General features: G+C 34.2%; 1 protein-coding gene and 2 non-coding genes across 6 annotated transcripts in view; all 3 read right to left on the bottom strand.

Annotated features, from left to right (window-relative positions):
• Positions 1-18,376, bottom strand: part of LOC150103549 (uncharacterized) — a 98,510-nt gene that overhangs the window by 53,826 nt on the left and 26,308 nt on the right. For 2 of the 4 annotated variants that reach the window (XM_090397590.1, XM_090397587.1), the window contains exon 2: positions 2,356-2,456. The exons of the other annotated variants lie outside the window; for them this stretch is intronic. The gene's annotated coding sequence lies outside the window, so the exon portion shown is untranslated. The remainder of the gene's footprint in view (positions 1-2,355; positions 2,457-18,376) is intronic. 4 annotated transcript variants of the gene reach the window in all.
• TRNAQ-UUG (transfer RNA glutamine (anticodon UUG)) lies at positions 9,700-9,771 on the bottom strand. Its single transcript has one exon. It is a non-coding gene; the product is annotated as a tRNA-Gln (tRNA).
• TRNAQ-UUG (transfer RNA glutamine (anticodon UUG)) lies at positions 12,970-13,041 on the bottom strand. Its single transcript has one exon. It is a non-coding gene; the product is annotated as a tRNA-Gln (tRNA).

Here is an 18,376-nt window from a genome sequence, read left to right as displayed (position 1 = left end):
GCACAGTAAGATATTAACAACAATAACTAATAATAAAATAGAACAATTATAACAACATAGTGTAATAAAAGTTATCTGAATAACCTTTATTACAGTTATTCAGATTATACAGTTTTCAGATTTTTTTTTTTTAAGGTTTCTCTTTCGCATATCCGAATTGCCAGCATCACTACTTTCGCACTTTAGGGCCATTATTAAGTAAAATAAGGGTTATTTGAACACAAGTACTGCGATACCGCGAATGTCAATCTAATAACCTAAAACTACTCAGAATGGCAAGCTATTCCAGATTTCCGAAAGGATGCAAGGTTCGTGTAGCTTTTTACACCTTTGCATCGAATTGCCCTGGTGTTGGACTACCTCTGGGATCATCCCAATTGTGCATTACTAATAGATAGAGCCATACGGCTATATTTCGGGGATGTAAAATTAAACGGGTGAAGTAGATATTCGATCCAACAGTATTTCTAAGCCGAATCTTTGTATAAACTATGAAAGTTTCGAAAGTTGACCTGAGAGCTTACGAGAATACAATTATCGGCCTATCTGAGTTGTACACCTACTTGACTTAAGTAGCTAAGGCAACTCGGAGATGCCGAGGATTGTATTCTCGTAAGCTCTCAGTTCAACTTACAAAACATTCGTAGCATCTACAAACACTCGGCTTTGAAATAATGTTGGATCAAATATCTACTTTGCCGATGTAATTATAAATTGTTTATTTCCAGAATTTTACATTTAATATCTTCGGACCGGGTTCGACAGAGGATATGAAACCGCGGATAAGAGGGGGGGGAACTACTGCATGAAGTTTATAATCCACTAAGTCCACCACCTAAGTAATTCGCCACATTCATAGGCTAAGGATATTTACAAGATTAAATTTTTAACATTTTGCAATATTTTAATTGTTATATAAAATAAATAAGATTCAAACTTACTGATTGTAGTTTTTCATATATTTTCTTAAAATATTTGGTGTTTAAAGCGATATGAGTAAGAATAAACCGGTGGAAAATGTAGAGAATTGCCAGTTGGTAGATGCGTGATAGCGGACTTACATGGAGTGCTCCACTGAATAAACTTGAGGGGGTGAGGGTTGGAGAAACATCTGGCGGATGGTTATAATACAGAAGCAAGAGAAGGAGGGAGATCGGATTTTGTATGGCGATTCATTAGTAAGAGGAGTGTTTGAGGAGATTGTGACCAAATCGCATTTTCTTAGTGCTAATATAAGTGATGATGTAAGGATGTAGAGTGTGAAGGTTAAAGACATGTTCATTTGGGATGGTAGAAATGATTAAGAAGGGGAGAAGAGTGGTATACGAGAAGACATCAGATAGTTGCTGATTCATGTGAAAAAGAAGAACGACGAAGTAATCGGTGTGAGTCTGTTAGTATGATATGAGAGAGGCTAACTAAGAAGAAAAGCAATGATCGCGAATGTGGCAGTTGCGCATCAGGACTTTGGGGGTGGGGGGAAATGACTTTGGGGGAAGAAAAGAGTTATACAACGCGGACGGCTTTATTCGAATGGATATGCTGTCAAACGACTTGAGAAAGTGTTGTTTCGTGAGAGTTTGGAAGCACAGAGTCAAGGAAAGTAGAATGTTTGGGGGGTGGGGGGGCTGCAGGTTAGCAGCGGTCCAGGCAATCCTAGAGATTAGTAAGTGGGAGAGTGATCACATGACGCCAAATATAGCTCCTCAAGTTCTTAACTTTATTGGTTTAAGCAACTCGAGATTTAAATAAGGTTGTGGGATTAAGGGATGTTGAATTTTATGTATACTAGTGCCAGAATTAATCGAAATAAGGGTGACGAGTTTTCTGCATTGCTTAGCGCCAAAGGTTATAGGCATTAGTGAGACTTGGTTGACCGAAGATGATATTGCCATAGGAAAAGAATGCAAGGGATCTAGTATTTTCAGAGGATAGAAAGAACAAAGTGAGGAAGGGGGGGGGGTTTGCTAATAAGAGCAGACGAATTAAAGCCAAAAAATCGTTTGAGGCCATCTGGTGTGAGATAGAGGCCAGCAGGACGATACATGCAATTGGCTGCTGCCATAATTCTAGGTCAGGAGAAGGAATGGTCACAGAGAGGGAAGAAAATGGAATGTATTCATCTGTGGAGAGTTAATTACCTGAAGTAGCATGTAAGGGAAGGACGCTAAGTTTTACAGTGCCGGATCTGATAATAGCATGAGCGAACTTAATATTCACCAAACTACTGTATAGTTTAATGAAATATGTACAATTTACTTATTCTGAATAACTTTGTCCATCTGTCGTACTTATAAAACAAAGCTGAACTATAAACTAAATCAGAATTATGAATAAAAATTTGAAAAATATGACTTATCTTTTAAAGCGTTTCGAACCAGCGACGTTCAAGGTATCCTCGACACCAAAAGCATGATTAGTTCTTTCTCTTTTTAAGCACATTCTGCTGCTTTTCACTGTTAAATAGCATCGATTTCTTTATTAGTTCTAAAAAAATGATCAAGCCAATTTCAATGTAATTTTCATCCTCTCAATTATATCTTGAAAACATAAAAAAAATAAACTCCGAGAAAATAAAAGACTTATTGGTTAACTGAATATTTGACTCAAAACTTGCTCGCTCTTCGCAGGCTTCTACGACTTCATTTCTTCCTGGTTAAAAGTTAGAATTTAGAAAATATAGAAATATTTGTGAAATGGAGAAAAAGTAAGAGGGGGGGGATTTTTTTTGCAGCCAGCTGAGTTTAAATACGAAAACCAGATAAATTAACTCATATAAGAAGGGTGCGCGTTGGATCTATGAGAAGAGTAATCGCATTTTGTTTTCAAAGGCAAGCTGATCTGCTGAAATGTTAGAACTACTCGTTTCTTATTGGCTTCTTTGTTTCTGTCTGAATGTTTAATGAATTCAACGTTTCAAAATGTGCGCATCTGAAATGAGCATTTTCATTTGGTGAATTACTGATTGAATAGAAGAAAGTTTTTTTTTAACTTGCGTTCTTTTTAACGAACTTGCGTTCGTTAAAAAAAAAACTTGCGTTCTTTTTAACGCAAGTTTTTTTCTTGCGTTAAAAAGAAGTGAGATTTTTAACGCAACATATAAGAAAGAAAGAAAAGCTCGCAAAAGACAAAGCAACCCGTGTGGCTTTTCCATGCAGTTACTGAATAATGAGAACTACACGAATAAGAAAATAAAACCTCGTTTCGTGACCGAAACTCGTTTAAGAAGTTAGAATGACAACCAAGGCGGAATTAATGGTTAAAAAAATAATAATGGAAAAACACAAGTCGTGAACGTTTTCAGAGAAAGAAATATAGGAAGGAATTTAGTAATTTCGTAGAAAAAATGAAAAAGATATATTAATGAAAGAGTAATGATGGCTATTATCAGAGGAATTTGCCAAAAATAAATGTCAGATAATAATACAATAATGCAACGAATGATGTAAGAAGTTTTCTAGAGAGTTTGACAGTTGTCATGGCAACCATAACCAATCTTCTGGTATGTTTTAGGATTGTATTTAGTAGTTGACGTTATTGACGCGCAGCATTTTAGCTTCCCTTTTCCACGAGACATGCATCTCTTACTGAAGGAGAGTTGTTTTTACAACAGAAAGTTTTAGATTTTTATCACTAAAAATATTACAAATGTCTTCGGAAATTTCTGACAGCAGCTGGTGCGAAATAATTCAAACGTCCAGCCAATTTGCTGACCTTTCGATACATTTAAAATAAAATTATTAATAAACTTCAAATAAATAATGCTTTATTTGTATTTCTAGCAAATTGTTTTTAAACTACTTAAATTAATTAATTGATTAATTAATTAATTAATTTAATAATTATTAAATGAAACTTAAATTTATACTTAACTAAATTAATTTAAAAATTAAAAAATAAATGAAACGTAATTAAATTAATTAAACAATAAAATAATACTTTAAAATAATACTAAATAAAAAAATAATAAATAAATAAATAAAATAAAGCATTTCTATCTCCTTGAGAATAATTTTCCCAGGAGATAGAAAATCGGGAATTTAAATCAAAATCACTTAAATATCTGGTTCTGTTCTATGTTTAGATAGAACGACAGAACTAATCCAACTGTTTTTTCTTTTTATTAAGCTTCACTTACTGCAATATAATACATATAATTACATGGTTATATGCATCTTTGCAAAATGAATTGCTTGTTTTCCAGTAATGTCCAAAGAAGTAAGCTGTGATACAACAATATATTCAGATTCTCTATTCTCAAATTACTAATTCAAACGAGCTCGTTACCTTTAACATAGACAAAGAAACACTTTTAGAAATAAAAGATACATCGTTTAACTTACCAGATAATTTAGCGGGAAAGATTTGTTAGTGTGGGTATTTCCTTACAGATAGATATGCGTCCGGCATTTCAAGGCAAAGTCTCTGAGTGTAGCTCGAAGGTCTGCGTATTACTGACGTATTATTGTTCCAACTGCAATAACAATCCCAGAACTTGAGTTATCTGTTGATTCATTGTTGAACTGGTTTCGCAGATTCGAAACCAGTTCAACAATGAATCAACAGATAACTCAAGATAACAGATAACAACAACAACAACAATCAATCAATCAACGAATAGCAGTAGAAAGGCAGTATAGTATTTATTGTCGAAACATTGTTTTTATTCATTTATTTTATTTTATTTTTACAGAGTAGTAAAAACTGTTTACAGACATCAGCCTAAACATTATGGCCACCAACCTTGTAGCGTTTTTGGATTTCCTTTGCATGAGATAATCGCTTGCATCCGTCTTGTCATTCCACTGCATTACGGAAGCTGTCCTCAGATATTTTGAGTCATCCAGACAGAATAACGCCTCTCGAGCGAAGCCCGGGATTCTGCCTGCAGACAGTGCGTTCCGCATGATCCCACAAATATTGTGTGATTCTAATTAGGAGAATTAGGGGGCGATGGAATGCATAAATATGCCTATTAAAACCATTGAGCCATTGTATCGCCATATAGCGCAATACCTGCTCCGAAACCATCCTCACGTAAGAATGAGCAGTCAAGTTGCATTCAAAGGAGATGGCAGGACCCAGGGGTGCCAAAATAATCCCCATTCCAGAAAGTATGGAAATTATTTCGGCCCGTTTCAGCCAACATTACATTTTCCTTGGTCAGAAACAAGCTTGGTGGTCATAAAGTTTTGGCTCGTGTGGGTGTGTGGGTGTGTGTGTGGGGGGGGGATTATTATGGCGTATATTTCTGTTCCTACAGTTCAGAATCAAAACTGTAGGTACAAAATTAAAAAAATGCATTATAATCATCATACTATATCATTTTATCGGTTTAAACAAATAAAGTATTAAGCATTCTCTACTGGATATTAAAAATAATCGAGCAGTTCTAAAAAAAATTACACTGCATTGCAATACTGTTTACTTTGTTCGAAAGTAAATTCTAACTAAAAAATTGAATAATGTGAATATCTCGTTTTGAGAAAGGAAAACTTTCCAGCTTAGGGATTCAATGTCTTTTAAGTAAACAGTTTTTTGTTCCTTTTCCAGTTAGTTTGTGGTTATTAAATATGAACCAGATAATCAGCGCTTGTTGTGTATTACTGAGTGCGAAACTTCCGGAATAGACAGCCAATCTATCTTCTATTGCAGGCAAATTTATCTTATCAAAGAAAAGCAATAAATAATAAAATAAAACTTTAAAAAATTGCTTCGCTTAATGTAATGATTCAACCCTCCCTTCTCTTCTTCTACTTTGCTTGACTATAGAACGTTGACTATAAAAGGCCACGTCCTCAACTTTTCCTGGCTGTGTATAACCGATCCACATGAGTGCGTGCGTGCAAGGTTTTTCACTTTCATTAATTTTCGGGTTTTACGATCGAGTGCATCCAAATCGGCTCGAGTCTAGCTAATTATCCCTGATGTGTATCTCATTATCGCGATGGTCCATGCATTGATTGCAGTTACTATGTTGCCTCCATTCAGTTTGATCTTTAGAACTTTTCTTAATAAAAAAATGCCCAGAAAATGTAAAAAAGCCACTTTCATGTTGTACTCGCTGAGATATTCACACTCTGTTTTCTTTTTGACTTCTGAACTCTAAATGTCGCCTGCCACAAGAATTCCTAAGGTTTTACAGGATTAATTCTGTGACAAGATCTTAATTTGCGAAGGCCTCGGGTACTAAAACCACATTATGATGTAAATAAATAGTTTAATAAAAATAAACAAATATAATCCTATAAGTTTCATAAGTCGTGATTTACATCATCAGGGATAATAGCAAAAGGCTGTGTACAACAAAATACTACAAACAAATAATTACACATATTAGATGTTCTCATAACTTCACAATTGATACAGGGTGACCATAAAATAACTTTTCCTCTTTGGAGGCATCTGTAGCTAAAAACCAACGAACGGAGTGAGACCAAATTTTATACTGAGACTTTTGAAGGCATGGGGAGATGAATTCCGCAAAAAAAAAGATTTAGTACCAAAATTCGCCGATAGGGGAAATTTTTGCTCTGGCGGAGCGCAAATCAGTCAAATATTTGCAGTAAACGCAGGTAAAAAGGATTATGCAAATTTTACTGTGCGTACATGACAGCAGAGCCACCAATTCAACTTAAAAAGGGATTGTGAACGTTCAGGCAGTTATTCGAATGACCGACGAATTGTGCTCAATATGCAAGGTATCATCAATACCTTGCCTCAGCATGCTTTACTTAAGTTGTTTTACCTTAAACAGTGCAATGCCGTAGCGGCCCTTCGGGAATTTAGAAGGCTTCGTAACCTGCGTAACAGGTCCTACGTCGGCTATAGCACTGAGAGCGATGATTAAGAAGTTTAAAGAAACTGGATCACTAGGAGTTAGACGTGGCAGAGGACGGAAAGCAGTGCAAGAAGAGACAGTAACAGACGTTGCTACTGCTGTGTTCGAACACAGGGACCAGTTCGGGTCCACGCGCTCGTGCCATAGCTCGCGAACTTGATATGGCTTATGGTACAGTCTGGAAAATCTTACGGAAAATGCTTCACTTCTATCCGTATAAGTTCAGTCGTGTGCAAGCACTAACTACTGCAGATTATGATAAGCGCATGACCATCGCGCTAAAGTTTCTTGCTCGAATGGAGGTCGACAATGACTGGCCTTGGAGAATATTGTGGGGTGATGAGGTTCATTTTTAACAGAATGGGTTGGCGAACACTCACAACTGCAGAATTTAGGCATCTGAACATCCCCAAGCGATACAGTAAGTACCACAATGTGGTGTCGTTTCACAGTCGATTTCATAATAGGATCAAACATTTTTGAGCGTGTTACCCCTACAGGTCCTGTAACCTGCTCCATTACTGGAGAGATTTATTGACAGCTGCTGGAAAATTTTGTCATTCCTGCATTGCAGGAAACAATGTTTGGACTCCATAATTTTTATGCAGGATGGAGCACGGCCACACATTGAACGTTCAGTACAGCCAGCATTTCAGTAATGAGAGGGTTATCAGCAATGTTCCCACTAATTTTTTGCCGTGAATGTGCGGAGAAATTTGGTGTGTGCAAAATTTGCCTTCTTTTGAAAAGTATGTGCGCACCCATACAAGTCACCATACTGATTATTTAAGCAAAAAAGTTTTTAGTTCACTCTTTACTTTCTGGTGTCAATGGGACGTCAGCCAGGTCACCCCAACTCCACACCGTATTCTCACACACGGCAGTAGCCTCCCCAGTAAACAGTCGGAAATCACGATTCACAAGCCTTGGGCAGGACTCGATCCGGGGACTTGGCGCATGCGACGCCAACACGATACCGACTGTACTAGATAGGAGTTTAAGTGTGTGTATTATTACCAACACCAAGTAAGTTGTATGACATCAATCACAGAGCTAACATAAATATTTATTATTGATCTGATTAGAGTAAGAAATAAATTAAAAAAAAAAAAGATAACAGTAGTGACTGATTGCCTTTAATTAAATTTTCTAACTTTGCAAAAAAACTCTAAACATACATACATAATAAAATATTCCCATTACTAATTCTCACCCTGTTGAACATTCATAATAAGTCCTTTACTAATTCTCATCTTGTTTAGTTCTAGCTTCTATCTCTTTATTTTTTCTCTCTTCTGTCATTGGCATTCACCCACTCTTTATACACACTCTAAATTAATTGAATTTCCATATAATTGGTAACTTTTCACTCTCATTAGCATATCCAAATGACATTCTCCTAAACGGTTTCTAAGTTGGTTTTTTATTTGATTCATTAGACTAAAACCTCGCTGACAGTCTGCACGAGATGCAAGGAAGGTTCCTCCGATATCCATCAACTTTGCCAAATCACAAAAGTGATTATTTTGAAGAGCAAATACAACCATTTGTGTAAAATGTGATATCATTTCGCATTTAATTTTTTCTTGTACAGAAAATTTGAAATCATTAAACTGACTAATTATTTCTGTAATATCATCCAGAAAGTCATGATATTTAAGACAAAGGGCATTAACATGTTCACTACCAAATGAGAAATCGCAACGTGAAATAGAGGAGATATCAAACACTGACCATTCTTGTATCTCATTCTCAGGGTATCTGTCTTCTAAATGTGCACATGAACAATTTATAAAATTTAACAGGGGCCTAGTATCTACTGGTTCAGTATCTTCTTGTTTAAGTAAAGCATTTACTCTGGCCACGGGAAAGCTGTCTCAATCTACCCCCCCCCTATAATATGAATAATAACTTAAAAATAATTTTATACCTATACTTCGTGATATCGCCCGTGTAAGCAATCTTGTTGATTTTCATAAAAATCAACAAATCCAATGTTTGAACCATTTTAATGTCTACTGATGACGTAACAAACCAACTACAAATGGAAATTTTGGAATCACAACACAATCAAACATAATTTTCGTTAGAAAATATCCAAACATTTTATCGATGCTTACCAAAAAAAATTTGAAGGATTAATCAGTTTTACAAAGAAGATGGTAGTCACATTTTGAACCACATACATTTGCGAATAAGCATTTTTTTCTGACATGAGTTTTAGAAAAAATAAACTTTTTTTCTCTGACTGACTGAACATTTGCATGCTTCGATTCGAATTTGCACTCAGGTTATAAAGTGGATCTAAATAATCTGGCCAAGGGAAAACAATCGAAATAGTCACATTAAGCAGGGAGACACACATATTGTAATGCATAAACTACATTACTTTGTTTTTACGTGATAATAATTTTCATTGAGTTTCATTTTCATGCTTGTTTCGTATCTCGTATTTTAAATATTTCTGTGTTTTTTTTAAGACCCATATAATAAAAATTGATATCTTAAGTATTTTTTTCATTCACTATTTTCTCTTAATTTCGCTTACGGCCTGATTATTAAAAATAAAAGTTGAATGCAGCCGTCTAGCCTGAAAAGGTTACCGACCCCTGGTTTTTAATGATTTGTCCTAGATATATGTTTGAACTCCCTATTTCAATCTGTCTTTGATTTACTTCCTTTCTGGAATATTTTCACTGTACATTATTTTTGATTTATCCATATTTATTTGTAGCCCTATTTCCAAATTTATTTTTTTCCTGATTTATGCTAAAAAGAAATATAAGATATGTTTAGGTATGCTATCCGAGGAGTAACAGCTTCTAAAAATTTAAAACAGAAAAATACTAAGATAAACAAGGCCCCACCGAGATTCGAACTCGGATCACTGGATTCAAAGTCCAGAGTGCTAACCGTTACACCATGGGACCACATAGTGTACCTCCTCTAATGAACATTGTATTCAGAGCGGTGCAGTAAATTAAATTTGTATACTACTATTACTACTAGTAATAATAATAATATTTTTTATAATGTCTCAGATAAATGTAGACTGCACTTTACCATGCAGGCTTTCGAAACCAAAATCGACCGAATGACGTGGTAAATTCTTATTCTCGAAGTGTTCAGTATCTGTAAACTACCGTCTGCCTGTTTTGAGGGACAAAAAATTCCGAGTTTCCTATAGAAAAAAAATCCCTTACCCTCATTATGAGAAACTAACACACCATTTTATTGAAAACAACTGATAAAAGTTCTTCACTTATTTGAACGCGATTCGAGCCTAGATCATTCCAACCACCGTATTGGTCTAAACCAGGCGTCAGCAAAATTTTGAGAAGGAAGCGCCAAACCCGTTCCTCACAACCATTTAAAATTCGAGAGCCATAAGTATATTTTTACAAATAAGGAAAATTTAAAGTAATATTAAAGTAAATTTATAGTAATATACAACAAGTTATAATATTAATTATATCTTTATTAAATGAAGAAAAAAACACAAAAAAAATTGCTCTCATTGGTTTTAATCGGTGTGAGCAATGAGCTTGCATTTCCTTAGAAAGTTTCCGTATTGTAACTAGTCGTTTTTAATTTAGGGCACGATTCCAAGTTGGCATCAGTAATTTGGCTCTTCAATTTACATTTAAAGAAATTCATGTTAGAAAACGATTGCTCACATAAAGATGTAGACCCGAAGATACTGAGAACACCAAATGCTATTTTTTTCAACTCATGATATGAGTCCGGAAGACTATTCCAAGTATTGAAAATCATTGAACCTGCCTTCTGTAGTTCTTTTATAGCAGTCGGCTTGCGCAGTGAAATCAGACTGCATTTTTCTTTTCCAGTTCTTCTATTTCAGTACCAAGACGTACAAATCTGGAGCTCCATAAGTCTTTGCTTGTCAAGTTCAGCAATTGTATTTCAAAATTAGCCGTGTCAATATCAAACGGAGAAAAATTTAATCCCTTCACATTGGCATTAAGAGGATTGGTAATAAAAGTTGGAGTCGTTTTATTATTTCTGAATTCCTGAAACCTTTGAAGAAAAGATTCTCTCATGCTTAAAACTGCTCTCTTGAAATAATCTTTGCTAATGAGGTTAATGGTTAAGGTTGGTCACATTTGAGGATATTGTAACTGTCCTATCTGCTACTGTTTTGACAGATACGGGATGTTTTTAATTTTATTTAAAATCTCTGCTTTTTTTTTTTTTTTTGAAATCCCGAAAAAGTTCTTCAGATGCATTAACAAAACAACATTTTATGTATTCACCATCTATGAATGGTTTCCTCTCTTAGTGATCTCCTGACTCACTACGAAGCTTGCAATATTAACATCATTGGCAGACTCTCTCCTATAATTAAATACAGAACCTGATTTTTCAACATTTTTCTGAAGTTCTTCAACTGCTCTCTTTCTTATGTCACCGACAGGATGTTTTCTTGTAAATGTGGCATTTGGCGTCGTGAAGTGTCTCTCCAAATTTGACTTTTTGTTGTGCGCCAGTTTTTCTTGGCAAATAAGACGGGTTGGAAGGCCATCTGAGTTCGAGATAAACGCGAAAGATTCAGTCCATTCGGTTTTAAAGTCATTATGCTCATCTGTTGTTTTTCTTAGTTTTTTTCTTCGTAGCCATGTTGAAAAGCACCCTAAACAATATATTTTATTTAACACGTTATATAAATACATTATATAAAAAAAAATAAAAAGAACTAAGTGATTATTCAAAATAATAAATGACAATAATTCGAAAATATAATAAAAATAAATCTCACCAGTAACACGTCTTATTGTAACAGTTGCACGTGAAATAAAACACGCCGCAGTAAATCGCGACCCTCAGCGTATCAAAATATAATAAAATCAATATTATATATATATATATATATATATATATATATATATATATATATATATATATATATATATATATATATATATATTTATTTAAAATAATTGTCAGGTTGCCTTTATCACCTTGCAGTTTCTGGATGCACCCAGCCAAAAGAGAATACTAAGTTGCAGAAACACAAAGCGACACGGACTCCGCTTTCGCATTTCACTATTGCCAACGTTGCCTTGTCCAGTAGAGGGCGCCCGTGAGCTCACTTATTAGTCACTTTGTTGCTCTGCAAATGATCTCAGATGTCGAGGCACCCAAAACCTAATCCTAATTAGTCACCATTATGTGAATAAAATCCTTTAAAAATTTTATAAATGAAACTATGATGGTCTTATTTTCCTTTTGAATTTTACTTCAGAGCCACATGTACGTACACAAAGAGTCCGTACATGTGACTCGCGAACCGCAGTTTGCCGACCCCTGGTCTAAACTAACTAAGCTAGAAAGGCTTTCTCTCCAGATTGAGTTACTTCAGTTAATTAATAATCATGTACTCTAGTTCTTTTGGTGATGTTGCTATTAGAATTACAATATAAGGCAATGTTAAGAAAGTAAATACTATAATTAGTTGCTGGAATTTCGTTGGTCACTTCACATAAAAAGGAAAATGAACATACAAATGGGCGGGACACTCATGGCCAATTTATACACATGGAGAACAAAGCAGTTAGCACAGCTACCCTGAAACCAGTGGTTTTACTGGGCTATGTAGAGGACGTGTTGGCTATTACCTCCTCATAATCAAGACACAATTAGATACATTTTCAGCGCATTTAAAACCAACACCCTAAAATCCATTTCCCAATCGAATCTTCAATGGTTCATGCTTTCCTGAGTGCAGTTTGTCAAACGGTAAATATAAATCAGTTTCAAATGAACGTAGTCAGTGCTAAAAATTAAAAATATCACGGAGACAACTTTCAAATGAATGTACGTGAAAATCTTAGGAAACATCCGGTGGTGTAAACCTTCATGAACTAGACAATAAGCCACTGTCATAATTATGACTTTGAACTTTCTCGTATATAAATTCGTATTAAGCAATTATTTCTTCCTGCAGTATATTATAAACCATGTTATATGTTGCGTAAGTGTGGAAGATGAAATATTAACTAAAAATCAAAGAAATATAAGGTATGTTTAGGTATGTTATCCGAGGAGTAACAGCTTCTAAAAATTTAAAACAGAAAAATAGAGAGAGTAAAAAAATACTGAGATAAACAAGGTCCCACCGAGATTTGAACTCGGATCACTGGATTCAAAGTCCAGAGTGCTAGCCGTTACACCATGGGACCACATAGTCTACCTCCTTTAAGGAACATTGTATTCAGAGCGGTGCAGTAAATTAAATTTATACTACTACTACTACTACTACTACTATTACTACTACTACTAATAATAATATTTTTTATAATGCCTCAGATAAATTACATACATAGATACAGTAATAATTATATACACGTGCTTAACAATTATATAACAGATATTTGCAAGTTAATAATATTCTTAAATATTTTTTTTTATGTCTCAGATAAATTGCATACATAGATACTGTAATAATTATCTATATATAACACATTACAATTGTGAATAACAGATTCTTACAAGTTAATAATTTTCTTCCTCGAAGCTGAGCAGAGCTTATCTGAGGAAGATGATAGATGATAGATGCCGGTGGTTTCATGGTTATGTTTCTATATTGTAAAATCAACACCTGGTCACAAGCCAGGTGTTGATTTTACTGTTTGTTGGTACGTGGTTGGAAGACTTCAACTGCTATTACAGTTTAACTTTTTTTTTTCTGCAAATAGGGTTTGATTCAGACATGGTGTGTTTGTTTCTTTGTGTTCTTGTAGTGATGGTTTTTGAGAGGGGGTTTGTCATAGGTTTGTGGGGGGGGGAGAAGAGAGAAACAGGAATTGCTCTAATTTTCGTTCTCGCTATAATATTTATATAGCGCCTGTTTCAGCTCCCTGTATGCTGCTAGGTTTCTGTTGTCGAACGGCAGTTTGTTTATCCTGTCAGGTACGTAGAAGTTTCGGGTGGCTTTGCCGTGCTGATTGTTGTACTTATATGTTATGTAGGTTGTTGACTGTGGTCTTGTTATTTGATATGTTGTTCTGTTTACTCTGAAGATTGGACTGAAGTAGTGTTTTAACATGACTGTGTAGTGGCATAAGTGTTTCACGTTTAATATTTCGTGTTTTGTCCGTGCTTCCTGCATAAGTGTGGGTTGTTCCCAGAACATTAGTTTTACAGAAGCAGGCAAAATAACCGTAAATATAATAATCAGTTTTACCATTTTATCTTACAGCCATTGTAGCCTGTTAAGTCTGTAGTCTGTGCAGAATGCGTATGATGTGATTGCATATCTTAAAATGTTTTCACATAATGCTTTATAGATTAGTATTTTTATGTGGATTTGGGGCAATGTCTTTTAACTGGTATAGTTTGCTTGCTATTATCCTAAGCTTGGTATGTAAGTAGTTTGTATGGCTATTCCAACTTTGATCAGCATCGAAGCGAAGTCCTAGATAGCGTGTTATTTTCACCTGCATGACGGTTGTGATTTTAGGTTCTGCGCTTTGTGTATAGGAGGATGAATGTCGGATAGTGAGATATTTAGTTTCTATGGGCAGGTTTTGGGGGGTTTTGAATATCATGAGCTTTGTTTTTCCAGGGTTTATATATATGCCGTTTTTGGTTAACCAGTTGGTGATTTGATTGATGTCGTGTTGCATATTTGGGTAAGCGATATTTGTGTTGTTGTATAATAATAATAATAATAATAAGAAGAAGAATAAGAAGAAGAAGAAGGAGATGTGATGGCAAGGAGACTGGTTGTAGAAAGCAGATCCTTGGCTCATTGTTATTAAAATTACATAAACGTTACATTTATAGACCACTTTCTTCGGTTACTGCATAATTAATTCAGTATTATTAATCGAGTTGGGATCAGGAACAAAAACGAAAGACGATATATATTGAGGGGTAAAAGCCACAGTAATTATACGTGTTACCTGTCTTTTAACTAATATTTAAAATGTAATATCGTGCTTGAAAAGATTTTTTAAGCAGATGTGTTTGGGTTTTAATTTGATATTAATGTTTGTATAAATATTAATTATACGTTAAAACTAAATTCGCCTCGTTATGTGATAGATTTGCCAGCATTATAGCTTAAAAATATAAAAAAAGCAAAATAAACTGCGACTTATCAACATGCACTTTAGCTCACATCTTTACATGATTTCCTGTTGTTTTGTCGAATTTTAATGCTGAATAGACGACCGCTCCCCTTCTTCTTACTGACTCCCTTCAATCACTTTCTTATAGAGGCTCTGTTTCAGCATTATGTCTTTTCCAATCACTTTCTTATAGAGGCTCTGTTTCAGCATTATGTCTTTTCCAATCACTTTTATAGGCGCTCTCCCTCTGCATTATACCTTTGGATGACACAGAATTCTTGCATGTTCAGAGAAACGTGAAGTTCCTCCACGTTTCTCTGAACATGCAAGAATATAAGCAGATGTTGGTGAATATTCACAAGCAATTCAGTTCACAACTTAACATATGAACTTCCCATTCTATCTTTCGTTCAATCACAAAAGTGTTCCTCATGATGACGGTAACTTCCAGCAATAATTAACACATCCAAATTCCTTCTTGCTTCTTAATTCGCTTGCCCAAAACACACTGCTGCTGTGTTACAAAGTTGCGCCCTCTGGAGTCTGTTGAATTCCGAAAATAAATTGCACGAAAAATACATGACAGTTAGGTTATCACTGCAGCAGCGGAAGCTATGTTTCTTATAAAATAGTTTTACTGTGATATTTAATATTTAAAAAGAAATGTCAAATTGCTTTAAGAAAATGATGGGGTGTATGTGTGATTTTCAAGCCCAATTCTTCCTTTCCTTTTTTTTTTTTTTTTTTTTCATCGGGATCAATCTCTGTTTAGGCTTATTACAATTAAGCATAACAGGTATTATTTAGTTCACGCACACTGACAACTGTTGAATATTTTGTCGTCAGTATTTTGGCGAGGGTGGAGAGATCGAAGTACTTTGCTAGAAACACATGAATTTTTAAGATCGGAAACACAAATTAACATATTTTAAGAATTAGTTAAATTTGGATATCTAACTAGATTTAAAAATATAAATTAAATTGATGAATACAAATGAAAGCTTATTGATTCAACCCCGAAATTCAAAAGTATTAATAAAATAAGTACATTTATTTCAGGATTATTTACAAGGAAACAGCAACCACTATTGATTTCGCTTTGACTGTTTATTCGAGTTAAATATGACATTTATAGCAGATTCGGATGGAACTTTAAGGAAAATTAGCCGACACATTTCATTTTGTTGCTGTTTAAATCTGAAACAGCCATGACCATTATTTTATATCGAAGTAGTTTTACTGCACTGTTATTCAAATAATACCATTATAGTACTGTATATATAATAATATTGAATAGAATTTTCTCTTTTTGCCAAGAGATGGCGCTGGAATGAAAAACTACGATGCCTTTATATAATTACACAAAAAATAAAATAAATAATCGTAAATGTATTATTATTTTTTAAATTTATATTCATTAGAATGCATAGCGTGAAAAAAAATGTAACGATTTACTTTTTAAGAAACCAATTTCAGTTAGATTTGAAATCAGAAGTAAACTGTTAAAATGATAACGTGTGAATAGCTACTAGAGGTCGCTCTTCTTCCCATTATATCACAAAAGTATAAAGACGAATGTCAGTTTTGGGGTCGCCCATATCGACAATAATAAAATCAAAGAGGTTCTCTAGACTTAAATTTTGACAAATAAAGTCAGTAAATAATATTTCAAATTGTTAAAAAAATGAATTCACACAATCGCTAAGCTTTAGTCACGCGTTAATATCCTTTAATTAAATAATAAATTATTGAATTTTTTAATTAAGATTAAGATTATCTTGATTATTTTGATCTATCGAGTAAGAATATTTTGTATGCCATTCTCATTGTATCATTTCAAAACAGTTAGTGCAAAATTTAGAATTTTGAAATACAGTTGGTTCAAAAATTATAAATAATTCAAAATGAGGAATTAATAAATTTTGATTTTCAACAAGAATGTTTACCAGAAAACTTGATTCGATATGCAATGGAAACAGCAAGTAGTGTACAATTTACCAAAATTCATTCTGACATCCACATGGACATATAAGCACAACGTGGGTTCAGGGTTTCAGTCCCTTAGTTATAGGGTTGGAGAAACCATAGAACTTGCCAGTGATATAATTCCTAAACAGCCACAGCCGACTGACTCAGTGTTGGAAGAAGAGGAAGAAAATACATAGGAAGAAAAAAAGGGAGGAAATAAATTAGGGTAGGCGAACCTCATAATGGATGGTCACCAAGATTACCAGACTAATCCACATACTACGAGATTTATCAGCCCATATAGAATACTATTACAACATGAAAGGAAATAATCTTGTGGTAGACAGTAAATTTCATCATTATTTTTTTTTAAATTTCTATTAAATAAGTCTTTTTTGTTATATTTATTTATTTTTATTCCTTTTTTATGTAATGTCTGAACAGCCTTGCGTATATCGGGTTTCTATCCATAGTGCTAGGCTGCTGGAAGAAAGACTGTTCCAAGTTCCACCCGAGTTGCTGACTGCAGGGACAGATCTCTTTTATAGGTCTTTTTTCAGTCATTCCCTAACCGGGTCGATCTTTTGCAAGACCAATGATTTTAACCCCACAGCTAAAAAATCGATGACAAAACTAACATTATTTCCATGGTCAGTATGGTAACTACTCTCCTCCTTTAGATGCCTCTGGATGACTTAAACTCTGGACCAATTATTTTAGACCAAAATCTCCTTGTCTACTCCCTTTAAACAATAATGAATTATTGAGGGATTTTTTTATAATTTGTTTATACTGAATTGTATTTTTATTATTAAAAGACGTGTGTTTATAGGCTTTTGTAGCCATGTGGTGTAATTTGCATTAATATTATTTTGCCTCCCTAGAAACCGTTCACAGTTTGAATCTGGTTGACGACTAAAGGAACTTTTTTATAATCCTTTCTTCAATCAGCCCTCGAGTTAGTCGATTTCTGGTTCTTTCAACCAAAAATCAGGATTTCTTCCCGCAAAATCAAGAAAATCTACACGGGAACCCTCATTTAGTCAAGTAATAAACTATGCTGTGTATTACTTGAGCGAAATTAAAAGAACGAAATTTCTGTAATAGAAATTTCATTCTTTCAAGATTGTGTTTTTGTGTGTTGTGGTGTGGATAAAAATTCAACTATTTTGGAATATCTACTTGCATTAAGAAGAAAGGAAAGACTGTAAGTAAATTTAAATTATCATTAGAATTTCTAGACTACATACAAAAAAGTTATTGTAAGCTTTTAAGTCTCCATTTATTTTTAATTTATTTTTTAAAATACCATTTGGTTTTTTCTCTTCATGTAAACTAAAAAAAACATCATTACCCAAACATTAGTAAACAAGATAACGTAAATTCGAAAAGAGGTTGTCATTTGCCAATAATCTTAAGAAAACAGAAGGGGGGGGGGGCAGCAAAATTCCAAACATTCCAAACTCTATAATAA

Source organism: Typopeltis vanoorti, chromosome 9 (assembly GCF_054136105.1).
Source record: "Typopeltis vanoorti isolate ZY-2024b chromosome 9, IOZ_Tvanoo_1.0, whole genome shotgun sequence".
Lineage (NCBI taxonomy): Eukaryota > Metazoa > Arthropoda > Arachnida > Uropygi > Thelyphonidae > Typopeltis > Typopeltis vanoorti.
Note: the sequence above shows the minus strand (reverse complement) of the source record. Positions and strands in the feature narration are given on the sequence as shown.